Consider the following 13,829-nt stretch of genomic DNA (forward strand, 5'->3'; position numbering starts at 1 on the left):
GAGGAATGAGGAAAGGAAGCCAGATGGGACTTAAATGACAACTGCCTCGTCCTCTAAGAAGCAGCAGGCAGGACAAGACTTGGGGTTGGGGTGGAGACTTTAGAAAGGATAACTGACTTTGGTGTCAGTTATGAGAGTAAACGTGGATCTTCATACAGGACACCAGATCTGATGAGGTGGGTTTAAGCACGTGGAAAGGACTCTTCATCTCTTAGGAGCCTGGATCCAACTTGAAGGAGGTAAATGGATGACTGTAGTCACCTGGGTAACAGATGCTAGGATGGCATCCAAACAGACCAGGACCTAAGAAGGGAGGCAGATAAAGATGCCTAAACTATATCTTACAAGACAGATTCCTGGTACTTTTTTTTTTGGTTTCCCTTTTGCTTACCCTAGCCTTTAGTAAATACCTGTCTAAAGGTTTCAGCCCAGCTCAGCCGTGTGTTGAAGAGGAAGCAGAGCTCTCCAAAACCCAGCATGATAGACACTGGGAGTGGTCACCAAGGAGAGCCCCCAAGAGAAGGTGAACCTCAAAAGCCAAAAGAACCTCAGATCTGTGGCCCAGTTGGTCCTCTCACCAGGAGATCCTTGTTCCAGGCCCAACTTCGGAGGTTCTGAGTTTTGTTACTATCACAGAAGGCAATATTTCCTTGTAAACTGAGCTGTAACTGGCTCTCTCCTGTCATGGGAAGGGGAGCTTCTCCCATTCCAAACCATCGTTTCCCAAGCTGACCCCAGAAAATACTTCATATGACTGTGTGAAAATACAGATTGCTTTTCGTTTTGAAGGCTAGAGGATTCACTTATGCTTATTTATCATGAGGCACTACATGAGCCTTGTACATCCTTAAATGCATCTCATCAATGCTGTTGGTATTGTTTCCTTTTAACTTCTATTTGATGGTGTTCAATTTTCCAAGTTTCTGTCTCACTTAGTGTGGCCATGAGTAGAAAACCTTGCAAAACTGGTGTGGGTAGGCAGAAGTTATAATACCGTTTACAAATCAGAAGGAGTAGAAGGCTACCTAGGTGGTAAAGTCTGAGTTGTTTTAGAGAAACCCTTCTCAAGCACAACTCTCTTAGATGCGCCCTCTGCTGCCCCCCCCCCCCACCGCACCCCCGCCACTGATTTATTTTTGGTTGTCACTACTTTCCCCCAAGTTCTTCTTTAATATGCAAGTACTGCTGGGAAGATAAGAGGAAACTACAGCATATCTCTGCTTAAAAACTGTTCTAATGTGTTTGTAAATGTTTAGGAAAAAAATGTAAATCTCCTTGGGTAAGCAGGATGAGATGAAGCTATGAGCTCATTTTGGTAAATGTGCAAGTTTAAGCATTTAAAGCTAAGAGGTTTAAATCAACCTAAGCTTCCAAGGCCAGGAGTTAAGCATCAAAGTATGGTAGCCAAAAAAATATTTTATTGACTGGAAGAGACTCTCATGGGACTCTTTACCATGAATGATTTAGAGAAAATAACATAAGGCAATTTTTTTCTACTTCAATTTAACTCAACAAAGATCTATTTCATTCTACTATATGTAGGACACTGTGCTAGGTGAAACTGGGGACACAACATTGCATATAACTGTCCCCTTTCCCAGGCAGTCTACCATGCAGGACAAAATACATATGGAGACACAAAGCAAAGTGTCAGAGTACTGGGTGAGTTCAATGAAGGGAGATAGCCCACCCAGTTGCAGGGCTCAGCAGGCATGGAGAAGGGATTTAGAGGCGGCTATAAGTAAAATAAATTGTATGTGAAGGAACTGACATAAACAAAGGCACGGAGATGGGAAATCACAATATATTTTAGGAAATATCAGGTGGTCAGGTCTGGATGAATCATAAGGTAGGAATGGGAAGTTAGTGGAAAATGAAGATGGGAGAGAAGATTAGGGCCTCTGAGCAAGACCAAGGCAAAGGAAGTTTAGAGCCGATTTACAATGAGTCTTCTGTTCTTTCCCATTTCTGCTTCTGAGAGCTCATCCTTAACCACCCACTAGAACCATGATTCCTAGGCACACTTCCAGGATGGGCTTCTGGGGCACAGACATCTCTCCACAATGAGCTGAGTCTTTGGTTCTGCTCTTAGAAAGACTAACCTTCTCATGTGGCTTAGTGTTCTTCCTTTGGCCACTCTTCCCAGCCTCTTCCCATTTGCCATATCCCTAACCTCTCCACCAGCCTTGGTACTGCTCATCCTCTTGGTCTTTCAACCATGGCTGCCTTTGTTCTCTCTTGAAAGTGACTAGTGATAGAATGGTACCTAACCACATTACCCAAGTGCCAGGCCCTCCTTTGATGGGCAACAGAGTCTCCTGAGGATTAAGAGCTAATTGGAGATCTCAGGCCTATTTAATATGTGTACTTCTCACTCTCCAACTCTTCTCATGTCTTTCTCCAACACTGTCTGTGTCCACGTCTCCTGGACCCATCTGATTCTCCTTTTCCTCGTCAGATGGCAGAAGCAGGAATCACAGGAAGGAGGAGCAACACATACACCAAAGGACTAGGGCCTCTTAATGCATGAGAGGGTAACAGAGGTGGGATATTGCTTACCTTCTTTTATGTGCTAAATTGTGTCCACTTTCTCCACCATCCCATTCATAAGTTGAAGTCTTAACCCCTAGTACCTCAGAATGTGACTGTATTTAGAGATAGGATTTTTTTAAAGAGGTGATTAAAGTAAAATGAGGCTGTTAGGGTGGGCTCTAATCCAGTCTGACTGGTGTCCTCATAAGAAGAAAAGGTTAGAACCCCAAGGCTGCTCGTCCACAGAGGGACAACCCTGTGAAGAGGCAGCACAAGAGTAGCCATCTGCAAGCCAAGGAGACAGGGCTCAGAGGAAACCAACTCTGCTGGAACCTTGGGAACCTTGATCTTGGACTTCCAGCCTCCAGAATTGTGAGAAAATAAATTTCTGTTGTTTAAGCCATGTAGTCTGTGGTATTTTGTTATGGCAGCCCTAACAAACTCATAGACCCTCCCAAGGCCATGTTGGAATGGATGGACTGGAGAGAAGTTTTTGATATTATCAGTGTCTACCAAATCCATGGCATCCTTCAGAATAAATCACTTCTGTCTTGATATACCACCAAAATTCGCCATGCCTTGAGTTTTATGATCCTGATACCCTGGCCACAACTGACTGGACCAAGGATCAAGTACTGGCAAGACATGTGGGTTTATGGGAGAGCTCCTTATCATAGAGTGCTAAGTTTCTCAATTAGATTCTCTCTGGGGAGTTTTGAATACAAAACAGTAAAAGACCAGGGAAGGCAGAGGTAATAGAAACAGAAGTAGGAGAAGAAAAGACAGAAGAGAGAGAGAAGCTGAGTAAGGAGAACAGCTATATCTAGAGCAGACATTGGCTTCTGAGGGGACAATCAGAGCTGCTGTCGAGTAATTCCCCCTCTTCTGTGAGACCTGACTGTGAGACTGTTGAGACAGTTTCCTTACTTGTCCTTGTAGCCTTAAAATAAATCACTGTCACTCAAGCTCTTTAAGCCTGAGCCTCTCTTTTTCCATCAATCTGAAAGGACCTACCTACTACTATAGTGTGTTTGTTTGCTAGGGCTGCTGTAACAAAGTGCCACAAATTGAGTGGCTTATATAATCAGAACTTCTTGTCTCACACTTCTGGAGGCTGGAAGTCCAAGATCAAGGTGTCGGCAGGGTTGGTTCCTTCTGAGGGCTATGAGGGAAGGATCTATTCCAGGCCCCTCTCCTTGGCTTGTAGATGGCGCTCTTCTTCCTGTGTCTTCCCTTTGTACACGTCTGTGTCCAAATTTCCTTTTCTTCTAAGGATATCAGTCATGTTGTATTAGGACTCACCCTAATGACCTCATTTTAATGTAATTGCCTCTTAAAAGATTCTATCCCCAAATATGGTCACATTCTGAGATACTGGGGGTTAAGAGGTCAACATACGTATGGGGGTTGGGGGGAGTGTGCACAGTTCAGCTGGTAACAAGTAGGTTTTTTTTTTTTTAATTAATTAATTAATTTATTTATTTATTTTTGGCTGCGTTGGGTCTTCATTGCTGTGCGTGGGCTTTCTCTGGTTGTTGCGAGCGGGGGCTACTCTTTTTTTTTTTTTTTTCTTCTGATTCTTTTTTTTTTTTTTAATTTTTTTTAAATTAATTAATTAATTTATTTTTTATTTTATGGCTGTGTTGGGTCTTCGTTTCCGTGCGAGGGCTTTCTCTAGTTGTGGCAAGCGGGGGCCACTCTTCATCACGGTGCGCGGGCCTCTCACTATTGCGGCCTCTCTTGTTGCGGAGCACAGGCTCCAGATGCGCAGGCTCAGTAATTGTGGCTCACGGGCCCAGTTGCTCCGTGGCATGTGGGATCTTCCCAGACCAGGGCTCGAACCCGTGTCCCCTGCATTGGCAGGCAGATTCTCAACCACTGCGCCACCAGGGAAGCCCGCAGGGGCTACTCTTCATTGAGGTGTGCGGGCTTCTCATTGTGGTGGCTTCTCTTGTTGTGGAGCACAGGCTCTAGGCACACGGGCTTCATTAGTTGTGGCACATGGGCTTCAGTAGTTGTGGCTCACGGGCTCTAGAGCCCAGGCTCAGTAGTTGTGGCACACAGGCTTAGTTTCTCCATGGCATGTGGGATCTTCCCGGACCAGGGCTCGAACCCATGTCCACCGCATTGGCAGGCGGATTCTTAACCACTGCGCCACCAGGGAAGCCCGACAGGTAGGTTTTTAATGTTTTAATTTTTTAAAACTTTTTTCCAGCTTTATTGAGATATAATTGACAAATAAAACTGTAATATATTAAAGTGTACAATGTGATGATTTGATATATTTATACATTGTGAAATGATTCCCACAATCAAATTAATTAGCACATCTATCAATCACCTCATAACTTTTTCTGTAAGAATGCTTAAGATCTAATTCTAGCAAACTTCAAGTATACAATACAGTTATTAGTTAATTTTTTTTTAAAGTAAACTAATATCTTTCAGTAATAAGTTCTGAGGATCTAGTGTACAGCATGGTGGCTATAGCTAATAACAAGTAGGTTTTTATCTAAAACCAAGGCATTTCCAGCAGGCCTCCTCCCAGCCAGTCAGCTTTCCTCCATTGACTTTCCTCCAAATAAGCAGCCATTCTGGGGTGATGGCCCCGCTCAGCAACCAAGCTGTCCCTGAGGCCTGATGTTAATGCTTTTCCAGAAAGGAATACTGATGTTCCTACCTACCTCCAGCCCACAAGCACAGACTAAATAAAGTATGATAGATCTGTGTATCCTGATATAAAAAGATCTCAAAGACAATTTTAAGTGAACAAACAAGTTGGAAAACAATCTGTTCAGCATAAGCACATTCACGCTTAAGAACAAACCTATATATTTTGTATATGTATATAAAATAATGTAAGTGCACAGAGAATAAACCAGGCGATACGGAAATAGAGGAGAAGAGCATGAACATCTCAGTCAGGCTGTAATGGAAGGAGAAAGTTGAGGGGAGGTAACAAGCTTGAAAGAAATTTTTTAAATAATGGAGTAGCCCTGAGGACACTGGTAAACAGAAGGGAGAATGGGAAATGCTGAATAATTGATAGGACAGGACCCTCGAGTAGATGGAAAAGAATGGAATTAAAAGCAGAAACTGATAAGCAGTGCAAAAGAGAAAGAAAAGAAAAACAGAAACTGGGCATGCAGAAAAGTCCTGAGGACAAAGAAAGAAAACTGGAAACATTCTGGTAAAATGTTTAGTCTTAGTGCTTAGTGCTTAGTCTCAGCACAATAAAAAGTGAGATAGCTCAGTGTTATGGGCTGAATTATGTCCCCCCAAATCCATATGTTGAAGTCCTAACCCCCAGTACTTCAGAATGTGACTATATTTGAACATACGGTGTTTAAAGGAGGTGATTAAGTTGAAATGAGGTCATTAGGCTGGGCCCTAATCCAATGAGACTGGTGTTCCTATAAGAGGAGATGAGGACACAGACACACAAGGAGGAAAGACCATGTGAGGACACAGTGAGAAGGCAGCTATCCACAGGCCAAAGAGAGAGGCCTCTGAAGAAACCCACCCACCAACACCTTGATCTTGGACTTCTACCCTTCAGAACTTGAGAAAATACATTTCTGTTCTTTAAGCCCCCATTCTGTGGTATTTGTTATGGCAGCTCAAGCTGACTAATACATCTACCAAGGCTGTGGTGTGCTCAAGAAGAAGAGGAAGATTTCAAATGCCAACTGGAAAAGGAGAGGGGGCAGCAAGCACACACACAGGAGAGAACAGCCTAAGCCCTTCCAGGAAGCTGGCAGAAAACAGCCTACCCAGACCAGGGGTGCTAAAGAGGTCAACCCCTCTTTCACGTCTCTTTTCCATTCCCCCCAAACTGCCTTAATTCAGACTGGGCTGCCGCAGTCATCTCTGTGCTGGGGAAAGTACACTCAGATCTGCTGCTAGGAGCCTGGTTGGCTGGTAGCCTCCAGCTGCTGCACCTCTGGGTGCATCAGGTGTTCACACTGCCCCACCCTCAGGCATCTCCCAGCTAGCGATGAGCACAGCAGGGTGCCAGACACAGGCCATTTGTGCCTGACGTGGGACATTGCTATTGGACACCCCATTGACCTGGCTGAGATTTTCTCACAGCTGCACTGTGGTCTGAGGCTCCTCTTACTCAACCTTCTCCCCTTCCCCCCACCCCCTTTCACAGGTGTCACACCTGCATTATGCCTGATGGCTCTCCTCACCTATCCTGCTCTTTATCCATCACTGGTGTGGTGTTTCCCCCAGTGACTCTCTTGCATGTCGACTTTTGTCTTGGTCTCTACTTCTCTTAAAGGATCTCACTGCCCCTGGTCTCCTTTCCCTCCATCCATCCTCCACACTGCTAGAGTCCTCCTTCTTTTCAAATTCAACTCTTGTCACACTCCCTGCTTTCTTTCTTTCCAAGATGCCTGGTCACTTACAAGATGAAATTAAAAGACTTAAGTCTCTCCATATTCAGCCTGTGCTCAACTTTCCATTCTCATACCCCCCGACCCCAAATGCCCCTCCTGACAGCCATATGGAACTACCTGCACTTTTCTAAACTTCAGTGCCATTTCACATCAAGGCCTTTGGCCATATAATTCCTTTCTCCTGGAAAATTCTTTTCCATTCCCAGCACACCACCACTACCACCACACAGACACACACACACACACACACACACACACACACACACCCCACCTAGTGATCTTTGAATTCCTATGAAGACCCACTTCAAATGTCCTGGACACAGCCAAGCAAAGGAAATCGTGCCTCTCCCTGTGCTATTTTTATACCCAACACTAATATCTCTTATGGCATTTATCAAACTGTCCTGCAGTTCCTTGTATCTTAGGGAAAACTTTAAGGTAGGAATAAAGTTATCTCTGTATCCTCAACACCAGCACAATACCTAACACACAGCAGGTGCCCAAACTTTGTGTAATGTTAAGTATATCTATATGTGTACATACAGACACACACACACAATATTAAATATAACACATGAAAGCAAATGTCTTGGTCAGTCATCAGCACTCTGGCCAGGCTCCTCTCTTATCGACTTACCCTCCCACCCAGGGTCTGCCTCCCTTTGCCATCACGGGGTCTGTGATTCTTCATCTCTTGAATGGAGAGAGGTACATATGGGTGTTGGAGGAGCCATGGACTGAAGTATCACAATCACTGAATATGTGCTGGGAGTCAGAAATGGACAGGGAAAATTTCCCTTTCCCAGGGAAGGAGTCCTCAGGTTGCCAAGAAATGAGAGCTCAGATCTTCCCAAGGAGAGGTTTTCTGGCCACTTTTTCTTTTTTTGCATAAGTTCATTCAAGTCCGTTTCTATTACTTGAAAATAAAGGACTTTAATGAATTCACTTGAAAGACATTGCTGGGAAGGTAATGACTTACTTGAGAGGTTGAGTTTGGGTGGAAAGTCAGTGTTGGCTAGTGGAGCAGGGTGGTGGATGCTGGCAGGGCAGGGGTAGGGTGGTGAGGCTAGATGAGCTTTTAGGTCCCTTGTAAGAAGATAGAGGTGCCTCCTCTGGTTAGTGATTCTGGTCAGTCTCCTCTCTCCACTCCCCCAAAATGAGAAGCAAAAGGCAGGAAGAAGGTTCCTCACAAGTCACCCATTCCCTCAAGGAAGAGACACATGGAAGTCCCAGCAGGGTTATTCACAGCGGCAAGCGACCAGGACGCCAGGAGAAGCATGGCCACACTTGTCCCAGCAGCAGCCAGTGCTTCAGATTTGATGGAGCAAAGGAGAGGGTCTCTAGGAGCAGGGTGAGCTGACTACACAGACCATGAGAAGAGGAAGTAGAAGAAGTGTGGTCTCAGGGCAATGTTTTCCTTACATGATTATGAAAACAAAGTCCACTCCGTGTGGGCTGAACAGTGTTCCCCCAAGATGCCCACACCCTAATCCTGGAACCTGTGAGTGTTACATTATATGGCAAAAGAAACTTTGCAGATGTGATTAAATTAAGAATCTTGAGATGGGGAGGTTATCCTGGGATTACTGGGAGGGCCTGAGGTAATCACTAGGGTCCTTATGAAAGGGACTCAGTAGAAGTCAGCGTCAGAAGAAGGCCAGGTGATGATGGATGTAGAGGGAAGCAGATCAGAGACAGAAGATGCTATATCACCAGCTTTTTAAAGATGCAGGAAGGGGGCCACAAACCAAGGGATACATCCGTATTCCTTAGTAGATAGCAACTACTTTGGAGTATCACTATGAGGATTAAATGATTTAATACATGTGATGGTAGTTGTGCAATAAATGCCTGCTATTATAAATATCCTTGGATCTCTTAGAACTGCACTGCCCAATATGGTAGCCACAAGCCACATGTGACAACTGAGCACACAAAATGTGGCTGGTCTGAACTGAGGTATGCCACAAGTGTAAAATATACCCAAATTTCAAAGACGTAGTACAAAAAAAAAAGAATGTAAAATAATTCAATAATTATGATATTGATTACAGGCTGAAATGATAATATTTTGGGTATAGTGGATACATAAAATATATTATCCAAATTAATTTCACCCGTTTCCCTTTCCCTGTATGTTACCTTTATATCAAAGTGGCTATTAGAAACTTTAAATTTCTGTGTGTGGTTCGCATTATGTTTCCACCAGACAGAGCTCTCTGAGTTTCTGAACTTTGCTGAATAGAACACACAAAGGCAAGCCCTGAGGATTCAGGGGAAGCAGTAGGACACACTGACATCTTTACAAATGCCGCTGGCACTCATCTGCTTCCTCTTTTTTGTATCTTTATGATGCTGTCCAAGAGACATTCCTGGGAGCACCCTTAATTCTTGACTGCCAGGTCCAGCTAAACCAAGAGAGTAAGTTCAATTAGCCTCAGACACAGTGTGGGTCCCTGCCCCAGGGCAGAAGGAGGTAGTTGTCACTTTCTCTTTGAGACATCCAGTGAGCTCAGAGCACCATCCTCCCACGTGGCTTAGCAGGAGCCTGTTCCCTCCATACCATACACTATTTTTTAATCCTTGCCATCTGCTCCAAAATGTTCACCCAACAGTCTGCCCCCATTCTTGAAATTCCACAATTTGGGTGACTCTTTTGAATAGAAAATTTAACTCTGTCCAGAAACGGTGCATGGGCCTTACGACTGTTAAACCTCTGCAACCATCAGGGATTCAGCTTGCTTTCCTTTCTTCACCCTCACCCCAAGAGTGACCCTAGACCAGAAAAAGGCCTCCCAGCTTCCTTCTCCAGTTGTCCCTAAAGACATACACACAGCTGGGACTTCCCTGGTGGCGCAGTGGATAAGACTCCGAGCTCACCACGCAGGGGGCCTGGGTTTGATCCCTGGTCAGGGAACTAGATCCCACATGCATGCCGCAACTAAGAGTTCGCATGCCACAACTAAGGAGCCCGCGAGCCACAGCTAAGGAGCCCACATGCTGCAACTAAGACCCAGTGTAACCAAATTAATTAATTAATTAATTTTTTTTTAAAAAAAGACATACACACAGCTGACCCCCATCTTAAAGGCTCTACTGCCAATCATTACACTGATACTGACGGCAAAGGATGGCAAAAATAATAAAGCTTGGCAAGCTGCAAGGCCTCCAGAATCTTCCTCAAGTCCCACAGCTAGTCCCTGGATGATGGGGACTCAAGTGGACTCCAGTCCCTGCCCTCATTCCTGAGGGTGGAGCTCACCACCCCATGCCTAAGGAGCACGTGGGCTCCTTTCCCCGAGAAGCCCTTTCCCCACTTTGTGGGCTTGAAGAGGCAGCAGGAGCAGACTCAGGGCCAAGTGGGCAGTTTGTACCTAAGAGGCCTTTAGACTGGGTGATGTGCACTTCACAGGCTCTCTGCCCATACCTCTGGATACTCTTCACAATCCTTATCAAATAGAATTACCAGAGGGACTTCCCTGGTGAGCCAGTGGTTAAGAATCCACCTTTCAATGCGGGGGACATGGGTTCGATCCCTGGTTGGGGAACTAAGATCCCACATGCCGGGGCTTCCCTGGTGGTGCAGTGGTTAAGAATCCACCTGCAAATGCAGGGGACACGAGTTCGAGCCCTGGTCCGGGAAGATCCCACATGCTGCGGAGCAACTAAGCCCATGCACCACAACTACTGAGCCTGCGCTCTAGAGCCCGGAAGCCACAACTACTGAAGCCCACACGCCTAGAGTCTGTGCTCTGCAACAACACTGCCACAATGAGAAGCCCACACACTGCAACGAAGAGTAGCCTCCGCCGCAACTAGAGAAAGCCTGCGCACAGCAACAAAGACCCAATTCAGCCAAAAATAGATAAATAGAATAAATTAATTAAAGAAAAAAAGATCCCACATGCCGTGGAGCAACTAAACCCATGCACCATAACTACTGAGCCCACGCTTTCTGGATCCCACATGCCACAACTAGCGAGCTCACGCGCTACAACTACTGAGCCCGCCCACCGCAACGGAGAGCCTGTGCACTGCAACGAAAGATCCCACATGCAGCCATGAAGATCCGGGTGCCGCAACTAAGACCCTATGCAGCCTAATTAATTAATTAATTAATTAATTTTAAAAAATTACCGTATATCTAGCAATTCTACTTTGGGGTATATAACCAAAAGAATTGAAAGCAGGGACTCAGACAGATATTTGTTCACCCATGTTCAAAGCATGTGAATTGTGGCATTATTCACAATAGCCAAAAGGTAAAAGAAACCCAAAGGTAAAAGAAACCCACCAATGATGAATAGATAAGCAAAATGTGGTATTTACATACAATGAAATATTAGTCAATTTTAAAAAAGGAAGGATATTCTGACACCTGCCACAACATGAATGAACCTTGAGGACATTATGCTTAGTGAAAAAAGCCAGTTATAAAAGGACAACCATTGTATGATTCCACTTATATGACTAGAGTAGTCAGTTTCTGAGACAGAAAGTAGATTACAGGTTTCCAGGGCACAAGGGAGGGGGTAATGGATACTTCTTGTTTAATGGGTACAGAGCTTTAATTTGGGAAGACGAAAAAGTTCTGGAGATGGCTGCCAACAATGTGAATGCACTTAATGACCCTGAACTGTATACTTAAAAATGATTAAATTCTTAGATTTTATGTTATAGATATTTTACCACAATCTAAAAACAATACCTCCAACTAAGAGAAAAAATAATCTGTATTTCTACATCTCTAACCAGAGCCAGATTATGATCAAATATGCCTCCAAATCTCCTCACCTTCCCTAGCAGAGGACCCTCTACCAGAGAATACCCCCAGGCCCCTCTCAGCTCCTCCAGGCACTGTGCCCAAGGGTGGGCTTCACTTAGATGTTTCTCTGTCTCTTATTGGAACTTATGGGCTGCCTGAGAACACATATTCTCATGAATCCACAGGGGAAGTCAGAAGTTTGGGTCTGGGCATGTTTGCAAGCACATTTGGCTACATACCTGACAACACAGACTTTGTTAGTTATAAAGCTGATATTTTTATCTCCATCTTCTAACTGCTGATACTCTGACTTGGTTGGTTCAGAACTCAAGCAGGGAAGAGAGAGGTGTTACACATTGACCACCTAAAATCCCAGCACTGCCAGTATTAGACAGGAGGCCAAGGCCAGGATTTTCTACTGGACCTAGGTTTCAGCAGTCTTAGCTATGGAAGGTATATGCTGGTTATCAAGCTATTGTGTGTAGGTTCCAAATCTACCCTTTCATATTTGTTTTGTGATGCTGAGTACCTTCCAAATTATGTTTCTCCTTTGCTGGCTTGCAGCTGTTAGGTTCTGCCAGGAGGGACGCTAGAGAGAGACTGGAAGGCAGGAGTAGGGAAAATACTCTTCTCACTGGCTTGCACCTCCTGGCAGGTGGGCCCAGCAACGGCCCTTCATCCGAGCAGCAAGTCAACCTGGTACAGCTTCTTTCCACACTCCCAGGACAAGCCTCGTGACTCCACCTCAGAGGTACCAGCACGAGCCAGACAGCACCCCCTCCTCAGAGGTCTGAGCCAGCTCTGCTGCCTCCTTGAAAAACAGAGGTAGTCAAAGTGGGACTTTACTCTGAGGTTAAGGCTCAGCAGTGTGGGCCTCTCCTCCAAGGTCATAGGTCCTGGTAACACTGACCTCACCCCTCATCCCCCAACCATAGAGGTAGATGCTTCCTGCACTTATTTTCTTTCTTACCTCACTATTCCTTTTTTTTTTATTTTTTTAGTCCTCTAGTAACTATTTGACCAATTTCCTACATTAAATATTTTCTGTTAGAATACCTAGCATGACTGCTGTTTTCCTGACTGGGCCCTGATTATTTTCGGGGGTTAAGGTCTGTGGCAGGTAGACCCTTAGGGTGATCCTTATGATCCCTGTCCCCTGGTGTCCAGGTCCTGCATAATCTCCTCCCCTTGAGTGTGGGCAGGACCTGTGATTTGCTTCCAACCCATAGAACATGGCAAAGTGAAGGAATTTTGCAGAGGTAATTAAGGTCCTCAAACTGCTGACTTTGAGTAAATAAAAAGGGAGATCATCTGAGATGGGCCTGACCTAATCAGGTGAAAGCCCCTAAGAGAGGACTAGGCCTTCTCTGAGGTCAGAAAGACACTCCTTGCTGACTTGATAAAGTAAGAGCTGTCTTAAAGAGGCCCACATGGCAAAGAACTCAGAACAGGGCCCTCAGTCCTATGACCACAAGGTAATGAAATCTGCCAACAAGTGGAATGAGCTCAGAAGCAGATTGTCCCCCGGTTGAGCCTCCAGATGAAAACACAGCCCAGTTGAAACCTTGACTGCAATCTTGGGAGACCCTGAGCAGAAGACTCTGCTAAACCACTCCTGGACTCCTGACCCACAGAAACTGTGAGCTAATATATATGTGTGTGTTCTTAAGCTGCTCATGTGGCGATCTCTTATGTGGCCATAGGAAACTAATACCATGTCTTCAGACTTTGTATGCGGCAAATCAAACATAGTGTTAAAATTACCCATGAAAATCCTTTAGGAAAGCTGACACTCACAGCTAGATTCTTTTCTTCTACATTGGAATTTATGATACCAGTTGAAGTAGGTGGCTTTCATTTAGGGACCATGTGGTTCCAAAATATATGTGTTTTTTAAACATGAGAATCACACTCAGCATACTAAGATACTCACACAAGAAAACTGAGATTTATGAAAATGAAAGCCAATTTGTGTCTCCCTCTCACCCTCATTCTGTGGTACATATTCATTGAATTTGAAATAGCAGGTGGAAATTCTTTTACTAAGTAAAGTATTCTCTTGCTCAGTATATAGTTGGACTTATTTAACTTCAACGAGTATATAATGTAATTCTTCTTTATTTGAGTTT

The sequence above is a fragment of the Balaenoptera ricei genome, chromosome 1 (assembly GCF_028023285.1).
Source record: "Balaenoptera ricei isolate mBalRic1 chromosome 1, mBalRic1.hap2, whole genome shotgun sequence".
NCBI lineage: Eukaryota > Metazoa > Chordata > Mammalia > Artiodactyla > Balaenopteridae > Balaenoptera > Balaenoptera ricei.